This window comes from Phyllobates terribilis, unplaced genomic scaffold, assembly GCF_046119375.1.
Source record: "Phyllobates terribilis strain yellow unplaced genomic scaffold, ASM4611937v1 Scaffold_193__1_contigs__length_3613616, whole genome shotgun sequence".
Classification (NCBI taxonomy): Eukaryota; Metazoa; Chordata; class Amphibia; order Anura; family Dendrobatidae; genus Phyllobates; species Phyllobates terribilis.
The window spans coordinates 2,815,952-2,833,554 of NW_027362953.1; positions in this window are offsets into that span (position 1 = coordinate 2,815,952).

Sequence of the window (17,603 nt, forward strand, 5' to 3'; positions counted from 1 at the left end):
ACGCAGCTGCAGCAGTGAGAAAATGGTGGCGACGGAGAAAATGGCTTGGTCTTATAGGGCAAGGACATGTGACATACACTGCCAATGACACATGCCCTTGCTTGTGTGAAAAAAAGCACTTCGCTCCGTGTGTGCACTGCTGATAGGCTGACAGATTGCACCTCCCCACTGTAAATGCGGGAAAGAGAAAAAAAAAATGGAGATCTTCATTGTTCCTGCAGAGATCCATCCCCTGCCCCTCCCCCCACCCCGCTGTACACTCAAACTGCGTATTAACATTAATTTTCATCATTACTGAGAAAAAATCCAGTTATGATTTTGGTGCACGAACAGTTATCGAACATAACCTCGAACAGCCGAATTTTTCTCAAATTGTTCGTGTTCGCCGAACGGCTCGAACACCGCCCAAAACAGCTCGAATTTGAGATTGGCGAACAGTTCGAGTACAACAACGCTCATCTCTACTCCACCACTCTTCCAAGGGGCTTTGATATTGTCTTTTTATCCATTGCGACCTCCACCACTCTTCCAATGGGCATTTAAACCGTCTAGTTATGCTACTGTGAGCTCCACGTCCCTTCCACGGGGCATTGATATTGTCTTTTTCTTCCATTGCGACCTCCACCGCTCTTCCAAGGGGCATTAAAACCGTCTTGTTAAGCTACTGTGACCTCCAAGTCTCTTCCAAGGGGCATTAAAACTCTCTGGTTAAACCGCTCTGAGCTCCACAGCTCTTCCAAGGGGCATTGACAATGTCTTTTTATTCCATTGTAACCTTCTGCACTCTTCCAAGTGCATTGAGTTTGTCTTTTTATTCCACCGCGACTTCCACAACTCTTCCAATGGGCATTGTTATTGTCTTTTTAATCCCTTGCAAACTCCAACACTCTTCCAACGGGAATTAAAACCGTCTTGTTAAGCTACTGTGACCTCCACGTCCCTTCCACGGGGCATTGATATTGTCTTTAAATTCCACTGCGACCTCCACCACTCTTCCAAGGGGCATTGATATTGTCTTTTTAATCCACTGCGAATACCACCACTCTTCCAAGAGGCATTAAAACCGTCTTGTTATGCTACTGTGACGTCGACTTCTCTTCCACGGGGCATTAAAATCATCTGGTTAAACCTCTCTGAACTCCACATCTCTTCCACGGGGTATTGATATTGTATTTTTATTCCACTGTAACCTCCACCAATCTTCCAAGGGGCATTGATATTGTTTTTTCATTCCACTGCGACCTCCATCACTCTTCCAAGGGGCATTAAAACCATCTTGTTAAGTTCCTGTGACCTCCACGTCCCTTCCACGGGGCATTGATATTGTCTTTTTATTCTACTGCGACCTCCACCACTCTTCCAAGGGGCACTGTTATTGTCTTTTTAATCCCCTGCAACCTCCACCACTCTTCCAAGGGGCATTAAAACCGTGTTGTTAAGCTACTGTGACCTCCACGCCTCTTCCACGGGGCATTGATATTGTCTTTTTATTCCACTGCGACCTCCACCACTCTTCCAAGGGGCATTGATATTGTCTTTGTAATCCACTGCGAACTCCACCGCTCTTCCAAGGGGCATTAAAACCGTCTTATTAAGCTATTGTGACCTACACATCTCTTCGACGGTGCATTGATATTGTCTTTTTATTTAACTGTAACCTCCACCACTGTTCCAATGGGCATTGATATTGTCTTTAAATTCCACTGTATCCTCCATCACTCTTCCATGGGGCATTGATATTGTTTTTTATTCAACTGTAACCTCCACCACTCTTCCAAGGGGCATTGATATTGTCTTTTTATTCCACTGCGAACTCCACCACTCTTCCAAGGGGCATTCATATTGACTTTTTAATCCACTGCGACCTCCACCACTCTTCCAAGGGGCATTAAAACCGTCTTGTTAAGCTACTGTCACCTCCACGTCCCTTCCAAGGGGCATTAATACCGTCAATTTAAACAACTCTGAACTCAACAGCTCTTGCAAGTGGCATTGATATTGTCTTTTTATTCCAATGTAACCTCCAGCACTCTTCCAAGGGGCATTGATATTGTCTTTTTATTCCACTGTAACCTCCACCACTCTTCCAAGTGGCATTGATATTGTCTTTTTATTCCACTGGGTCCTTCACCACTCTTCCAAGTGGCATTGATATTGTCTTTTTAATCCACTGCGACCTCCACCACTCTTCAAAGGGGTATTAAAACAGTCTTGATAAGCTATTGTGACCTCCACGTCTCTTCCAAGGGGCATTAAAGCATCTGGTTAAACCACTCTGTACTCCACAGCTCTTCCAAGAGGCATTGATATTGTCTTTTTATTCGACTGTAACCTCCACCACTTTTCCAAGGGGCATTGATATTGTCTCTGTTTTCCACTGCGACATCCTCCACTCTTCCAAGGGGCTTTGATATTGTATTTTTATTCCACTGTAACCTCCACCACTCTTCCAAGGGGCATTGATATTGTCTTTTTATTTTACTGCGACCTCCACCACTCTTCCAAGGATCATTAATATTGTCTTTTTATTCCACTGCGACCTCCACCACTCTTCCAAGGGTCATTGATATTGTCTTTTTATTCCACTGTAACCTCCACCACTCTTCCAAGGGGCAATGATATTGTCTTTTTATTCCACTGCGACCTCCACCACTCTTTCAAGGGGCACTAAAAGAGTCTTGTTAAGCTACTGTGACCTCCACGTCTCTTCCAAGGGGCATTAAACAGTCTGGTTAAACCACTCTGCACTCCACAGCTCTTCCAAGAGGCATTGATATTGTCTTTTTATTCGACTGTAACCTCCACCACTGTTCCAAGGGGCATTAATATTGTCTCTGTTTTACACTGCGACCTCCTCCACTCTTCCAAGGGGCTTTGATATTGTCTTTTTGTCCATTGCGACCTCCACCACTCTTCCAACGGGCATTAAAACCATCTTGTTATGCTACTGTGAGCTCCACATCCCTTCCACGGGGCATTGATATTGTCTTTTTATTCCATTGCGTCCTCCACCACTCTTCCAATGGGCATTAAAACCGTCTTGTTAAGCTACTGTGACCTCCAAGTCTCTTCCAAGGGGCATTAAAACCGTCTGGTTAAACCGCTCTGAGCTCCACAGCTCTTCCAAGGGGCATTGACAATGTCTTTTTATTCCATTGTAACCTTCTGCACTCTTCCAAGTGCATTGATATTGTCTTTTTATTCCTGTGCGACGTCCACGACTCTTCCAAGTGGCATTAAAATCGTCTTGTTAAGCTACTGTGACCTCCAAGTTTCTTACACAGGGCATTGATATTGTCTTTTTATTGCACTGTAACCTCCACCACTCTTCCAGATGGCATTGAAATTGTCTTTTTATTGCACTGTGACCTCCACCTATCTTCCAAGGGGTATTGATATTGTCTTTTTTTTCCACTGCGACCTCCACGACTCTCCTAAGGGGCATTGATATTGTCTTTTAAATCCACAACGATCTCCACCACTCTTCCAAGGGGCATTAAAACAGTCTTGTTAAGCTACTGTGACCTCCTCGTCTCTTCCAAGGGGCATTAAAACCTTCTGGTTAAACACTCTGAACTCCACAGCTCTTACAAGAGGCATTGATATTGTCGTTTTATTCGACTGTAACAACCACCACTGTTCCAAGCGGCATTGATATTGTATTTTTATTCCACTGCGACCTCCATCACTCTTCCAAGGGGCATTGATATTGTCTTTTTAATCCACTGCGACCTCCACCACTCTTCCAAGGTGCATTGATATTGTCTTTTTAATCAACGGTGACCTCCACGTCTCTTCCAAGGGGCATTAAAACAGTCAGTTTAAACCACTCTGAACTCCACAGCTCTTCCAAGGAGCACTGGTATTGTCTTTTTATTCCACTCTAACCTCCACCACTTTTCCAAGGGGCATTGACATTGTCTATTTATTCCACTGCGACCTCCACCACTCTTCCAAGGGGCATAAAGACCATCTTGTTAAGCTACAGTGACCTCCACAACTCTTCCATGGGGTATTGATATTGTCTTTTTATTCCACTCTAACCTCCACCACTCTTCCAAGGGGTATTGATTTTGTCTTTTTATTCCACTGCGACCTCTACCACTCTTCCAATGGGCATTGATATTGTCTTTTTAATCCACTGCTACCTCCACCACTCTTCCAAGGGGCATTAAAGCTGTCTTGTTTAGCTACTGTCATGTCCATGTCTATTCCACGGGGCATTGATATTGTCTTTTTATTCCACTGTAAACTCCACGACTCTTCCAAGTGGCATTGACATTGTCTTTTTATTCCACTGTGACTTCCACCTCTCTTCTAAGGGACATTGAAATTGTCTTTTTAATCCACTGCGTCCTCCACCACTCTACCAAGGGGCGTTAAAACAGTCTTGTTAAGCTACTGCGACCTCCACGTCTCTTCAAAGGGGCATTAAAACCATCTGTTTAAACCACTCTGAACTCCACAGCTCTTCCAAGGGGCATTGATATTGTCTTTTTATTCCACTGTAACCTCCACCACTCTTCCAAGGGGCATTGATTTTGTCTTTTTATTCCACTGCGACCTCTACCACTCTTCCAATGGGCATTGATATTGTCTTATTATTCCACTGCTACCTCCACCACTCTTCCAAGGGGCATTAAAGCTGTCTTGTTTAGCTACTGTCATGTCCATGTCTATTCCACGGGGCATTGATATTGTCTTTTTATTCCACTGTAAACTCCACGACTCTTCCAAGTGGCATTGACATTGTCTTTTTATTCCACTGTGACTTCCACCTCTCTTCTAAGGGGCATTGAAATTGTCTTTTTAATCCACTGCGTCCTCCACCACTCTACCAAGGGGCGTTAAAACAGTCTTGTTAAGCTACTGCGACCTCCACGTCTCTTCAAAGGGGCATTAAAACCATCTGTTTAAACCACTCTGAACTCCACAGCTCTTCCAAGGGGCATTGATATTGTCTTTTTATTCCACTGTAACCTCCACCACTCTTCCAAGGGGCATTGATTTTGTCTTTTTATTCCACTGCGGCCTCCACAACTCTTCCAATGGGCATTGTTATTGTCTTTTTAATCCCCTGCAACCTCCACCACTCTTCCAAGGGGAATTAAAACCGTCTTGTTATGCTACTGTGACCTCCACCTCCCTTCCACGGGGCATTGATATTGTCTTTTTATTCCACTGCGACCTCGACCCCTCTTCCAAGGGGCATTAAAACCATATTGTTAAGCTCTAGTGAACTCCACATCTCTTCCACAGGGCATTGATATTGTCTTTTCATTCCACTGTAACCTCCACCAATCTTCCAAGGGGCATTGATATTGTTTTTTAATTCCACTGCGACCTCCATTACTCTTTCAAGGGGCATTAAAATAGTCTTGTTAAGTTACTGTGACCTCCATGTCTCTTCAAAGGAGCGTTAAAACAGTCTGGTTATACCACTCTGAACTCCACAGCTCTTCCAAGGGGCATTATTATTGTCTTTTTATTCCACTGTAACCTCCACCATTCTTCCAAGGGGCATTGATATTGTCTTTTTATTCCACTGCTACCTCAACCAGTCCTCCAAGAGGCATTAAAACCGTCTTGTTAAGCTACTGTGACCTCCACGTCTCTTCCACGGGGCATTGAAATTGTCTTTTTATTCCACTGTAACCTCCACCACTCTTCCAAGGGGCATTTATATTGTCTTTTTATTCCTCTGCGACCTCCACCACTGTTCCAAGGGGCATTAAGACGATCTTATTAAGCTACAGTGACCTCCACAACTCTTCCATGGGGCATTGATATTGTTTTTTTATTCCACTGTAAACTCTACCACTCTTCCAAGGGGCATTGATTTTGTCTTTTTTTTCCACTGCGACCTCTACCACTCTTCCAATGGGCATTGATATTGTCTTATTAATCCACTGCAACCTCCACCACTCTTCAAAGGTGCATTAAAGACGTCTTGTTAAGCTACTGTCACATCCATGTCTATTCCACGGGGCATTGATATTGTCTTTTTATTCCACTGTAACCTCCACCACTCTTCCAAGTGGTATTGACATTGTCTTTTTATTCCTCTGCGACGTCCACGACTCTTCCAAGGGGCATTAAAACCGTCTTGTTAAGCTACTGTGAACTCCAAGTTTCTTACACAGGGCATTGATATTGTCTTTTTATTGCATTGTAACCTACACCACTCTTCCAAGGGGCATTGATATTGTCTTTTTATTCCACTGTGACCTCCACATATCTTCCAAGGGGCATTGATATTGTCTTTTTATTCCACTGCGACCTCCACCACTCTCCTAAGGGGCATTGATATTGTCTTTTAAATCCACAACGATCTCCACCACTCTTCCAAGGGGCATTAAAACAGTCTTGCTAAGCTACTGTGACCACCTCGTCTCTTCCAAGTGGCATTAAAACTGTCTGGTTAAACACTCTGAACTCCACAGCTCTTACAGGAGGCATTGATATTGTCGTTTTATTTGACTGTAACATCCACCACTCTTCCAAGCGGCATTGATATTGTCTTTTTATTCCACTGCGACCTCCACTACTCTTCCAAGGGGCATTGATATTGTATTTTTAATCAACTGCGACCTCCACCTCTCTTCCAAGGGGCATTAAAACCGTCTTGTGAAGCTACTGTGACCTCCACGTCCCTTCCACGGGGCATTGATATTGTCTTTTTATTCCACTGCGACCTCCACCACTCTTCCAAGGTGTAGTGCCGGCGTCCCTGCCCTCTGCTAGGCAGGACGCTGCTCCCCTCACCGCTCTGCCCCATGCCCGGCGTCCCTCTCCCGCTCTGCTGTCAGCGCGCGCTCCTTCCCGGCGTCCTCCTCCCGCTCTGCTCTCAGCGCGCGCTCCTTCCCGGCCCCTGTGGTTAGGGCGCGCGCGCGCGCGCTCTCCTCCTCTTAAAGGGGCCGCGCGCGCCGTCCTAAGGAGTCCCCGGCCAATGGCCGGAGGACTTCATCATATATAAGGCACCTCCTCCAAAATGGAGGTGCCCGAGCAATGTTGTTTGCACCTGTGTCTCACCTGTGCTTCAGCCCTCAGGTCCCGTTGCCAGTTACCTGCCAGTTACCTGTCAGATTCCTGCCTGATTACTTGCTACCTGCCTGCTAGTCTGAGGTCCGACGGTCTGCCTTACTAATCCTGTCAGTCTGTCTAGGACCAGCCTGCCCGCTCACCTGGGAGCGCACCTCAGCTACCTGCCTGCTTGCCTGAGGTCCGACGGTCTGCCTTACAGCTCCGGTCAGTCTGTCTATGGACCAGCTTGCCCGCTCACCTGGGAGCGCTTCTCCGTTACCTGCCTGCTTGCCTGCCCGGAGGCTCCGCTGTCACGTGCTGTGACCACCGGCTACTCCAGACTCTTGCCCACTCACCTGGGAGCGCTTCTCCGCTACCTACCTGTTTGCCTACCCGGAGGCTCCGCTGTCACGTGCTGTGACCACCAGCTATTCCAGAGACTCTTGCCCGCTCACCTGGGAGCGCTTCTCCGTTACCTGCCTGCTCGCCTACCTGGAGGCTCCGCCGTCACGTGCTGTGACCACCTGCTATTCCAGAGACTCTCGCTTGCTCACCTGGGAGCACACATTCTCCATCTGCCTTGCTAGCCTACCTGAGGTTCAGCCATCACAGGTCGTACCTACCCTTTATCCAGAGACTGCCCCGATCACTTGCCGTGACCTCCTGCCCGTACACCCAGAGACTGTCCTGGTCACCTGCTGTGATTGCCTGCCTGGTCGCCACCCGCTCCCTTACAAGGATCCGCCCCCTTGTATTGTAGCCCAGAGGTTCCGCCTCCCAGACCCGTTACAGTTTGCTCGGGCCATGGAACCCGGTGGCACCCAAGCTCCCTCGCTCACGGACCTGTGTCATGACATGTCCCGTCAAAGGTCCCAACAGGAGTCCATCCTGGGTCACCTGCGGAATGTCAATACTCGCCTGGACACTCTGACTGCTCCACCAACAACCTCCGCCAGTACCATGGTATCCTATCCCGGACCCCGGCTTTCTGCACCTCCTCGCTTCGGAGGCGACTCCGCCCAGGCTCGGGGCTTCATAAATCAGTGCACCCTGCACTTTGAACTATTGTCCCACCAGTTTAACTCCGACTGAGCCAAAATTGCATTCATCATGTCCCATCTCACCGGGGAGGCCCTGGCCTGGCTAAATCCTCTATGGGAGAGAGGAGACCCCCTGGTGTCCAACTTGCCTGCTTTTCTCACGGCTTTCGGGAAAGTCTTCGACGAACCCGGACGGAAGACCTCATCCGCATCATCATTGCTACGCCTCCGTCAGGAAGGTCTCACCGTGGGCCAATATGCCATACGGTTCCGTACCCTTGCCTCGGAGCTGGCTTGGTTATAACGACGCTCTGGTTTCCGTCTTCTGGGAGGGTCTGTCCGGCCGTATTAAAGATGAACTTGCCGGTCGGGACATTCCTACCACTCTCGATGACTTAATAACTCTTGCTACTCGGATTGACCTACGGTTCCAGGAACGTGCCAGAGAGGTCACCCGTGAGAGGAGGTTACCACGTCTAGCTCCTACTTTTCAGAAACCCGTCACTCCTTCTGTCTCTAACCAGGTACACCCTCCTGAGCCTATGCAGGTCGACCAGACCAAGATGGTCAAGACCCGTCAGGACTTACGCCGTGCCGAGGGGACCTGCTTCTACTGTGGCAGTAAGGAGCACCGGATACGTCCCTGCCCGGAGAGGTCGGGAAACGCCTGTGTCTAGGTTCGCTCAGAGAGGTCCACCTAGACAAGAATAAATCCTCTCCATCCCTGCTGTTGTCAGTTTCAATCGTCTACGGGGAGAACCGTTATTTCGAACTAGCCCAACTTGACTCTGGAGCAGCCGGGAATATTATTTCACAGTCCCTGGTAGAGAAATACCGCATCCCCACCAAACCTCTGGCTGTACCCTTGTCTGTTGCTGCCGTGGATGGGGGGCTCTTACCACGCCCCATCCAACTCATCACCGAATCCATTACTCTGCAGGTGGGAATGCTGCATTCTGAAAGTATCTCCTTCCATGTTCTGCCTGGACTCTCTCACGCCCTCTTGCTAGGTCTACCTTGGCTCCAGAGACATGCATCCGTTCTTGACTGGCAGACCGGAGAAGTCCTTCGCTGGGGACAGGGCTGCCATAAGACCTGTCTGGTTCCCGTTCATCCCGTCCGTCCTTCTCCTACCCCAGCTAATCTACCTGGACTTCCGATCCCGTATTGGTCTTATGCTGATGTCTTTAATAAAAAGGAAGCAGAGACACTACCTCCTCATAGACCATACGACTGCCCTATCGACCTGTTACCTGGTACTTCTCCTCCCCGTGGGCGTATTTATCCATTATCCGCTGCTGAGACCCGCTCGATGTCCGAATATATTGAGGAGAATCTGGCCAGAGGATTCATCCGGAAATCTACTTCCCCGGCGGGAGCAGGCTTCTTTTTCGTCAAAAAGAAGGACGGCTCCCTCCGTCCCTGTATAGACTATAGAGGCCTTAACCAGATCACGGTGAAGAATAAGTACCCCCTTCCGCTCATTCCGGAGTTATTTGATCGTCTGAGGGGGGCTAGAATCTTCACCAAACTGGACCTCCGTGGGGCGTACAACCTGGTTCGTATCCGTCAGGGGGATGAATGGAAGACGGCATTCAACACCCGGGACGGCCACTATGAATATCTGGTAATGCCCTTTGGCCTCTGTAACGCTCCTGCCGTCTTTCAAGAGTTGGTCAATGACATCTTCCGGGACCTTCTCTACTCCTGCGTAGTGGTGTACCTGGACGACATCTTGGTCTTCTCTCCGGATCTCCAGACTCACCGGAGGGACGTTCGTCAGGTCCTGCTCAGGCTCAGGCAAAACCATCTCTACGCTAAATTTGAGAAGTGCCTCTTTGAGCAGACCTCGCTTCCTTTTCTGGGCTACATTATCTCTCAGACCGGCCTACAAATGGATCCTGAGAAACTGTCAGCCATCGAGAAATGGCCCCGACCGGAGGGGTTGAAGGCCATTCAGCGATTCCTGGGCTTCGCCAACTACTACCGCCTCTTCATACCACACTTCTCTTCCCGGACGGCCCCAATTTCTGCGCTCACCCGTAAAGGTACTAATCCCAAAGAGTGGCCACCCGAAGCTGAGGAGGCCTTTCTTTCCCTAAAACAGGCCTTCTCTTCCGCCCCGGTGCTGCATCGCCCAGATGGCAACAAGCAGTTCTTCCTGGAAGTTGACGCCTCCTCCTCTGGAGCCGGAGCGGTACTTACTCAAAAATCATCTTCCGGGAGGATGGTAACTTGTGGCTTCTTCTCTAAACTCTTCTCCTCCTCAGAGCGCAATTATTCCATAGGAGACCGAGAGTTATTGGCCATCAAACTGGCATTGGAGGAGTGGCGTTACCTGCTCGAGGGGGCTCTCCACCCGGTAATAATTTACACTGACCACAAGAACTTGGCTTACCTCCAGCATGCCCAGAGACTTAACCCGCGCCAAGCCCGGTGGTCCTTGTTTTTTGCTCGCTTTGATTTTGTTCTTCTTTTTCGCCCGGCTGACAAAAACGTCAAAGCAAACGCCTTGTCCCGATCCTTTCTAGTGTCCGATCTCGAGGAAGATCCGAAACACATCATCGATCCCGCCAGAGTAATGCAGGTGGCTCCCGTGAGTCTAAATCGTCTCCCTCCCGGAAAGACGTTCGTATCAGTACCTGATCGGGAGAAGATCCTTCACTGGGGTCACTCGTCTAAACTGGCTGGCCACGCTGGTCAGAAGAAGACCCTCCAGCTTATTTCCCGGCACTACTGGTGGCCTACCCTGCACAAGGATGTAATAGACTTTGTTTCTGCCTGTGTGTCCTGCGCCCGCAACAAGGTTCCGAGACATCTGCCAGCCGGTCGCCTCCTTCCGCTCCCAGTACCTGCTGCCCCCTGGCAGCATATTGCAATGGACTTCATAACTGACCTCCCACTCTCTGCCGGTTGTACGGTCATTTGGGTGGTTGCTGACCGCTTCTCCAAGATGGCTCATTTCGTTCCCCTGCCAGGCCTCCTGTCTGCACCCGAGCTAGCTAGAGACTTTATTCATCACATCTTCCGTCTTCATGGCCTGCCCCTCCACATCGTGTCGGATCGTGGGGTACAGTTCACCTCACGCTTCTGGAGAGCCACTTGTAAACTACTAGACGTCACCCTGGACTTCTCTTCCGCTTACCACCCACAGTCCAATGGTCAAGTGGAGCGGATCAATCAGAACCTGACCAGTTACCTCCGGCACTTCGTTAATGCCCACCATTCTGACTGGGTGGATCTCCTACCATGGGCCGAGTTCTCTTACAATAATCACGAGAGCGAATCCTCCTCCAAATCCCCGTTTTTTGTAGTCTTTGGTCAGCATCCCCGGATTCCTTTTCCTGTCTCCACCTCGGTGGACAACCCGGCTGCGGAATCTCTCGTTAGCAAATTTTCCTCCATTTGGGAGAGTACCCGATCCGCACTCCTTCAGTCGTCCGAACGGATGAAAAGACACGCTGACAAAAAACGCCTGGATCCTCCTCAATTTCATCCAGGAGATAAGGTCTGGCTCTCATCTAAATATGTTCGACTCAAGATACCTTCGTACAAGTTAGGGCCTCGGTTCATCGGACCTCTGGAGGTCATCAGTCAGATCAACCCGGTGGCCTATAAATTGAAACTCCCGGCCAACTTACGGATCCCTAACTCCTTCCATGTATCTCTCCTCAAACCTGTGGTACTTAACTCTTTTTCCAAGTCTACAGGTACGCCTCCTGCTCCGGTTTCTGCTGAGGACGAGTTTGAGGTAGAGAACATTCTTGCCACCAAAAGGGTAAGAGGAAAGACCTTTTTTCTGGTAGATTGGAAGGGGTTTGGTCCTGAGGAGAGAACGTGGGAGCCCCGGGAGAACATCCATGCCCCTCTCATCCTAGCTAAATTTCTGTCTGGCCTAAAAAAGGGGGGGCCTAAAGGGGGGGGTACTGTAGTGCCAGCGTCCCTGCCCTCTGCTAGGCAGGGACGCTGCTCCCCTCACCGCTCTGCCCCGTGCCCGGCGTCCCTCTCCCGCTCTGCCGTCAGCGCGCGCTCCTTCCCGGCGTCCTCCTCCCGCTCTGCTCTCAGCGCGCGCTCCTTCCCGGCCCCTGTGCTTAGGGCGCGCGCGCTCTCCTACTCTTAAAGGGGCCGCGCGCGCCGTCCTAAGGAGTCCCCGGCCAATGGCCGGAGGACTTCATCATATATAAGGCACCTCCTCCAAAATGGAGGTGCCCGAGCAATGTTGTTTGCACCTGTGTCTCACCTGTGCTTCAGCCCTCAGGTCCCGTTGCCAGTTACCTGCCAGTTACCTGTCAGATTCCTGCCTGATTATTTGCTACCTGCCTGCTAGTCTGAGGTCCGACGGTCTGCCTTACTAATCCTGTCAATCTGTCTAGGACCAGCCTGCCCGCTCACCTGGGAGCGCAGCTCAGCTACCTGCCTGCTTGCCTGAGGTCCGACGGTCTGCCTTACAGCTCCGGTCAGTCTGTCTATGGACCAGCTTGCCCGCTCACCTGGGAGCGCTTCTCCGTTACCTGCCTGCTTGCCTGCCCGGAGGCTCCGCTGTCACGTGCTGTGACCACCGGCTACTCCAGACTCTTGCCCGCTCACCTGGGAGCGCTCTCCGCTACCTGCCTGTTTGCCTACCCGGAGGCTCCGCTGTCACATGCTGTGACCACCAGCTATTCCAGAGACTCTTGCCCGCTCACCTGGGAGCGCTTCTCCGTTACCTGCCTGCTCACCTACCTGGAGGCTCCGCCGTCACGTGCTGTGACCACCTGCTATTCCAGAGACTCTCGCTTGCTCACCTGGGAGCACACATTCTCCATCTGCCTTGCTAGCCTACCTGAGGTTCAGCCATCACAGGTCGTACCTACCCTTTATCCAGAGACTGCCCCGATCACTTGCCGTGACCTCCTGCCCGTACACCCAGAGACTGTCCTGGTCACCTGCTGTGACTGCCTGCCTGGTCGCCACCCGCTCCCTTACAAGGACCGCCCCCTTGTATTGTAGCCCAGAGGTTCCGCCTCCCAGACCCGTTACACAAGGGGCATTGATATTGTCTTTTTAATCCACTGCGACCTCCACCACTCTTCCAAGGGGCATTGATATTGTCTTTTTAATCCATGGTGACCTCCACGTCTCTTCCAAGGGGCATTAAAACCGTCAATTTAAACCACTCAGAACTCCACAGCTCTTCCAAGGAGCACTGGTATTGTCTTTTTCTTCAACTCTAACCTCCACCACTTTTCCAAGGGGCATTGACATTGTCTATTTATTCTACTGCGACCTCCACCACTCTTCAAACGGGCATAAACACCATTGTTAAGCTACAGTGACCTCCACAACTCTTCCATGGGGCATTGATATTGTCTTTTTATTCCACTCTAACCTCCACTACTCTTCCAAGGGGCATTGATTTTGTCTTTTTATTCCAAGGTGACCTCTACCACTCCTCCAATGGGCATTGATAATGTGTTTTTAATCCACTGCTACCTCCACCACTCTTTCACGGGGCATTAAAGCCGTCTTGTTTAGCTACTGTCACGTCCATGTCTATTCCACGGGGCATTGATATTGTCTTTTTATTCCACTGTAACTTCCACCACTCTTCCAAGTGGCATTGACATTGTCTTTTTATTCCACTGTGACTTCCACCTCTCTTCTAAGGGGCATTGATATTGTCTTTTTAATCCACTGCGACCTCCACCACTCAACCAAGGGGCGTTAAAACAGTCTTGTTAAGCTACTGCGACCTCCACGTCTCTTCCAAAGGGCATTAAAACCGTCTGTTTAAACCACTCTGAACTCCACAGCTCTTCCAAGGGGCATTGATATTGTCTTTTTATTCCACTGTAACCTCCACCACTCTTCCATGGGGCATTGATTTTTTCTTTTTATTCCACTGTGACCTCCACAACTCTTCCAATGGGCATTGTTATTGTCTTTTTAATCCCTTGCAACCTCCACCACTCTTCCAAGGGAAATTAAAACCGTCTTGTTAAGCTACTGTGACCTCCACGTCCCTTCCACGGGGCATTGATATTATCTTTTTATTCCACTGCGACCTCCACCACTCTTCCAAGGGGCATTAAAACCATATTGTTAAGCTATAGTGACCTCCACATCTCTTCCACGGGGCATTGATATTGTCTTTTCATTCCACTGTAACCTCCACCAATCTTCCAAGGGGCATTGATATTGTTTTTTAATTTCGCTGCGACCTCCATTACTCTTCCAAGGGGCATTAAAATCGTCTTGTTAAGTTACTGTGACCTCCACGTCTCTTCCCAGGAGCGTTAAAACAGTCTGATTACACCACTCTGAACTCCACAGCTCTTCCAAGGGGCATTATTATTGTCTTTTTATTCCACTGTATCCTCCACCATTCTTCCAAGAAACATTGATATTGTCTTTTTATTCCACTGCTACCTCCACCAGTCCTCCAAGAGGCATTAAAACCGTCTTGTTAAGCTACTGTGACCTCCACGTCTCTTCCACGGGGCATTGAAATTGTCTTTTTATTCCACTGTAACCTCCACCACTCGTCCAAGGGGCATTGATATTGTCTTTTTATTCCACTGCGACCTCCACCACTCTTCCAAGGGGCATTAAGACCATCTTGTTAAGCTACAGTGACCTCCACCACTCTTCCAAGGGGCATTGATTTTGTCTTTTTATTCCACTGCGACCTCTACCACTCTTCCAATGGGCATTGATATTGTCTTATTAATCCACTGCAACCTTCACCACTCTTCAAAGGTGCATTAAAGCCGTCTTGTTAAGCTACTGTCACTTCCATGTCTATTCCACGGGGCATTGATATTGTCTTTTTATTCCACTGTAACCTCCACCACTGTTCCAAGTGGCATTGACATTGTCTTTTTATTCCTCTGCGACGTCCACGACTCTTCCAAGGGGCATTAAAACCGTCTTGTTAAGCTACTGTGACCTCCAAGTTTCTTAAACAGGGCATTGATATTGTCTTTTTATTGCACTGTAACCTCCACCACTCTTCCAAGGGGCATTGATATTGTCTTTTTATTCCACTGTGACCTCCACCTATCTTCCAAGGGGCATTGATATTGTCTTATTATTCCACTGCGACCTCCACCACTCTCCTAAGGGGCATTGATATTGTCTTTTAAATCCACAACGATCTCCACCACTCTTCCAAGGGGCATTAAAACAGTCTTGTTAAGCTACTGTGACCTCCTCGTCTCTTCCAAGGGGCATTAAAACCGTCTCTTTAAACACTCTGAACTCCACAGCTCTTACAAGAGGCATTGATATTGTCATTTTATTCGACTGTAACATCCACCACTCTTCCAAGCGGCATTGATATTTTCTTTTTATTCCACTGCGACCTCCACCACTCTTCCAAGGGGCATTGATATTGTATTTTTAATCAACTGCGACCTCCACCTCTCTTCCAAGGGGCATTAAAACCGTCTTGTGAAGCTAATGTGACCTCCAACTCCCTTCTACGGGGCATTGATATTGTCTTTTTATTCCACTGCGACCTCCACCACTCTTCCAAGGGGCATTGATATTGTCTTTTTAATCCACTGCGACCTCCACCACTCTTCCAAGGGCCATTGGTATTGTCTTTTTAATCCACGGTGACCTCCACGTCTCTTCCAAGGGGCATTGAAACCGTCAATTTAAACCACTCTGAACTCCACAGCTCTTCCAAGGAGCACTCGTATTGTCTTTTTATTCCACTATAACCTCCACCACTTTTCCAAGGGGCATTGACATTGTCTATTTATTCTACTGCAACCTCCACCACTCTTCAAATGGGTATAAACAACATCTTGTTAAGCTACAGTGACCTCCACAACTCTTCCATGGGGCATTGATATTGTCTTTTTATTCCACTCTAACCTCCACCACTCTTCCAAGGGGCATTGATTTTGTCTTTTTATTCCACTGCGACCTCTACCACTCCTCCAATGGGCATTGATATTGTCTTTTTAATCTACTGCTACCTCCACCACTCTTCCAAGGGGCATTAAAGCCGTCTTGTTTAGCTACTGTCACGTCCATGTCTATTCCATGGGGCATTGATATTGTCTTTTTATTCCACTGTAACCTCCACCACTCTTCCAAGTGGCATTGACATTGTCTTTTTATTCCAATGTGACTTCCACCTCTCTTTTAAGGGGCATTGATATTATCTTTTTAATCCACTGCGACCTCCACCACTCTACCAAGGGGCGTTAAAACAGTGTTGTTAAGCTACTGCGACCTCCATGTCTCTTCCAAGGGTCATTAAAACCGTCTGTTTAAACCACTCTGAACTCCACAGCTCTTCCAAGGGGCATTGATATTGTCTTTTTATTCCACTGTAACCTCCACCACTCTTCCAAGGGGCATTGATTTTGTCTTTTTATTCCACTGCGACCACCACCACTCTTTCAATGGACATTGTTATTTTCTTTTTAATCCCCTGCAACCTCCACCACTCTTCCAAGGTGAATTAAAACCGTCTTGTTAAGCTAATTTGACCTCCACGTCCCTTCCAAGGGGCATTGATATTTTTTTAATTCCACTGCGACCTCCACCACTCTTCCAAGGGGCATTAAAATCGTCTTGTTAAGTTACTGTGATCTCCACGTCTCTTCCAAGGAGCGTTAAAACCGTCTGGTTATACCACTCTGAACTCCACAGCTATTCCAAGGGGCATTATTATTGTCTTTTTATTCCACTGTAACCTCCACCATTCTTCTAAGGGGCATTGATATTGTATTTTTATTCCACTGCTACTTCCACCAGTCCTCCAAGAGGCATTAAAACCGTCTTGTTAAGCTACTGTGACCTCCACGTCTCTTCCACGGGGCATTGAAATTGCCTTTTTATTCCACTGTAAACTCCACCACTCGTCCAAGGGGCATTGATATTGTTTTTTTATTCCATTGCGACCTCCACCACTCTTTCAAGGGGCATTAAGACCATCTTTTTAAGCTACAGTGACCTCCCACAACTCTTCCGTGGGGCATTGATATTGTATTTTTATTCCACTGTAACCTCCGCCACTCTTCCAAGGGGCACTGATTTTGTCTTTTTATTCCTCTGCGACCTCTACCACTCTTCCAATGGGCATTGATATTGTCTTCTTAATCCACTGCAACCTCCACCACTCTTCAAAGGTGCATTAAAGCCGTCTTGTTAAGCTACTGTCACATCCATGTCTATTCCACGGGGCATTGATATTGTCTTTTTATTCCACTGTAACCTCCACCACTCTTCCAAGTGGCATTGACATTGTCTTTTTATTCCACTGCGACTTCCACCTCTCTTTTAAGAGGCATTGATATTGTCTTTTTAATCCACTGCGACCTCTATCACTCTTCCAAGGGGCATTAAAACAGTTTTGTTAAGCTACTGTGACCTCCACGTCTCTTCCAAGGGGAATTAAAACCGTCTGGTTAAACCACTCTGAACTAGACAGCTCTTCCAAGGGGCATTGATATTGTCTTTTTATTCCACTGTAACCTCCACCATTCTTCCAAGGGGTATTGATATTGTCTTTTTAATGCACTGCTACCTCCACCACTCTTC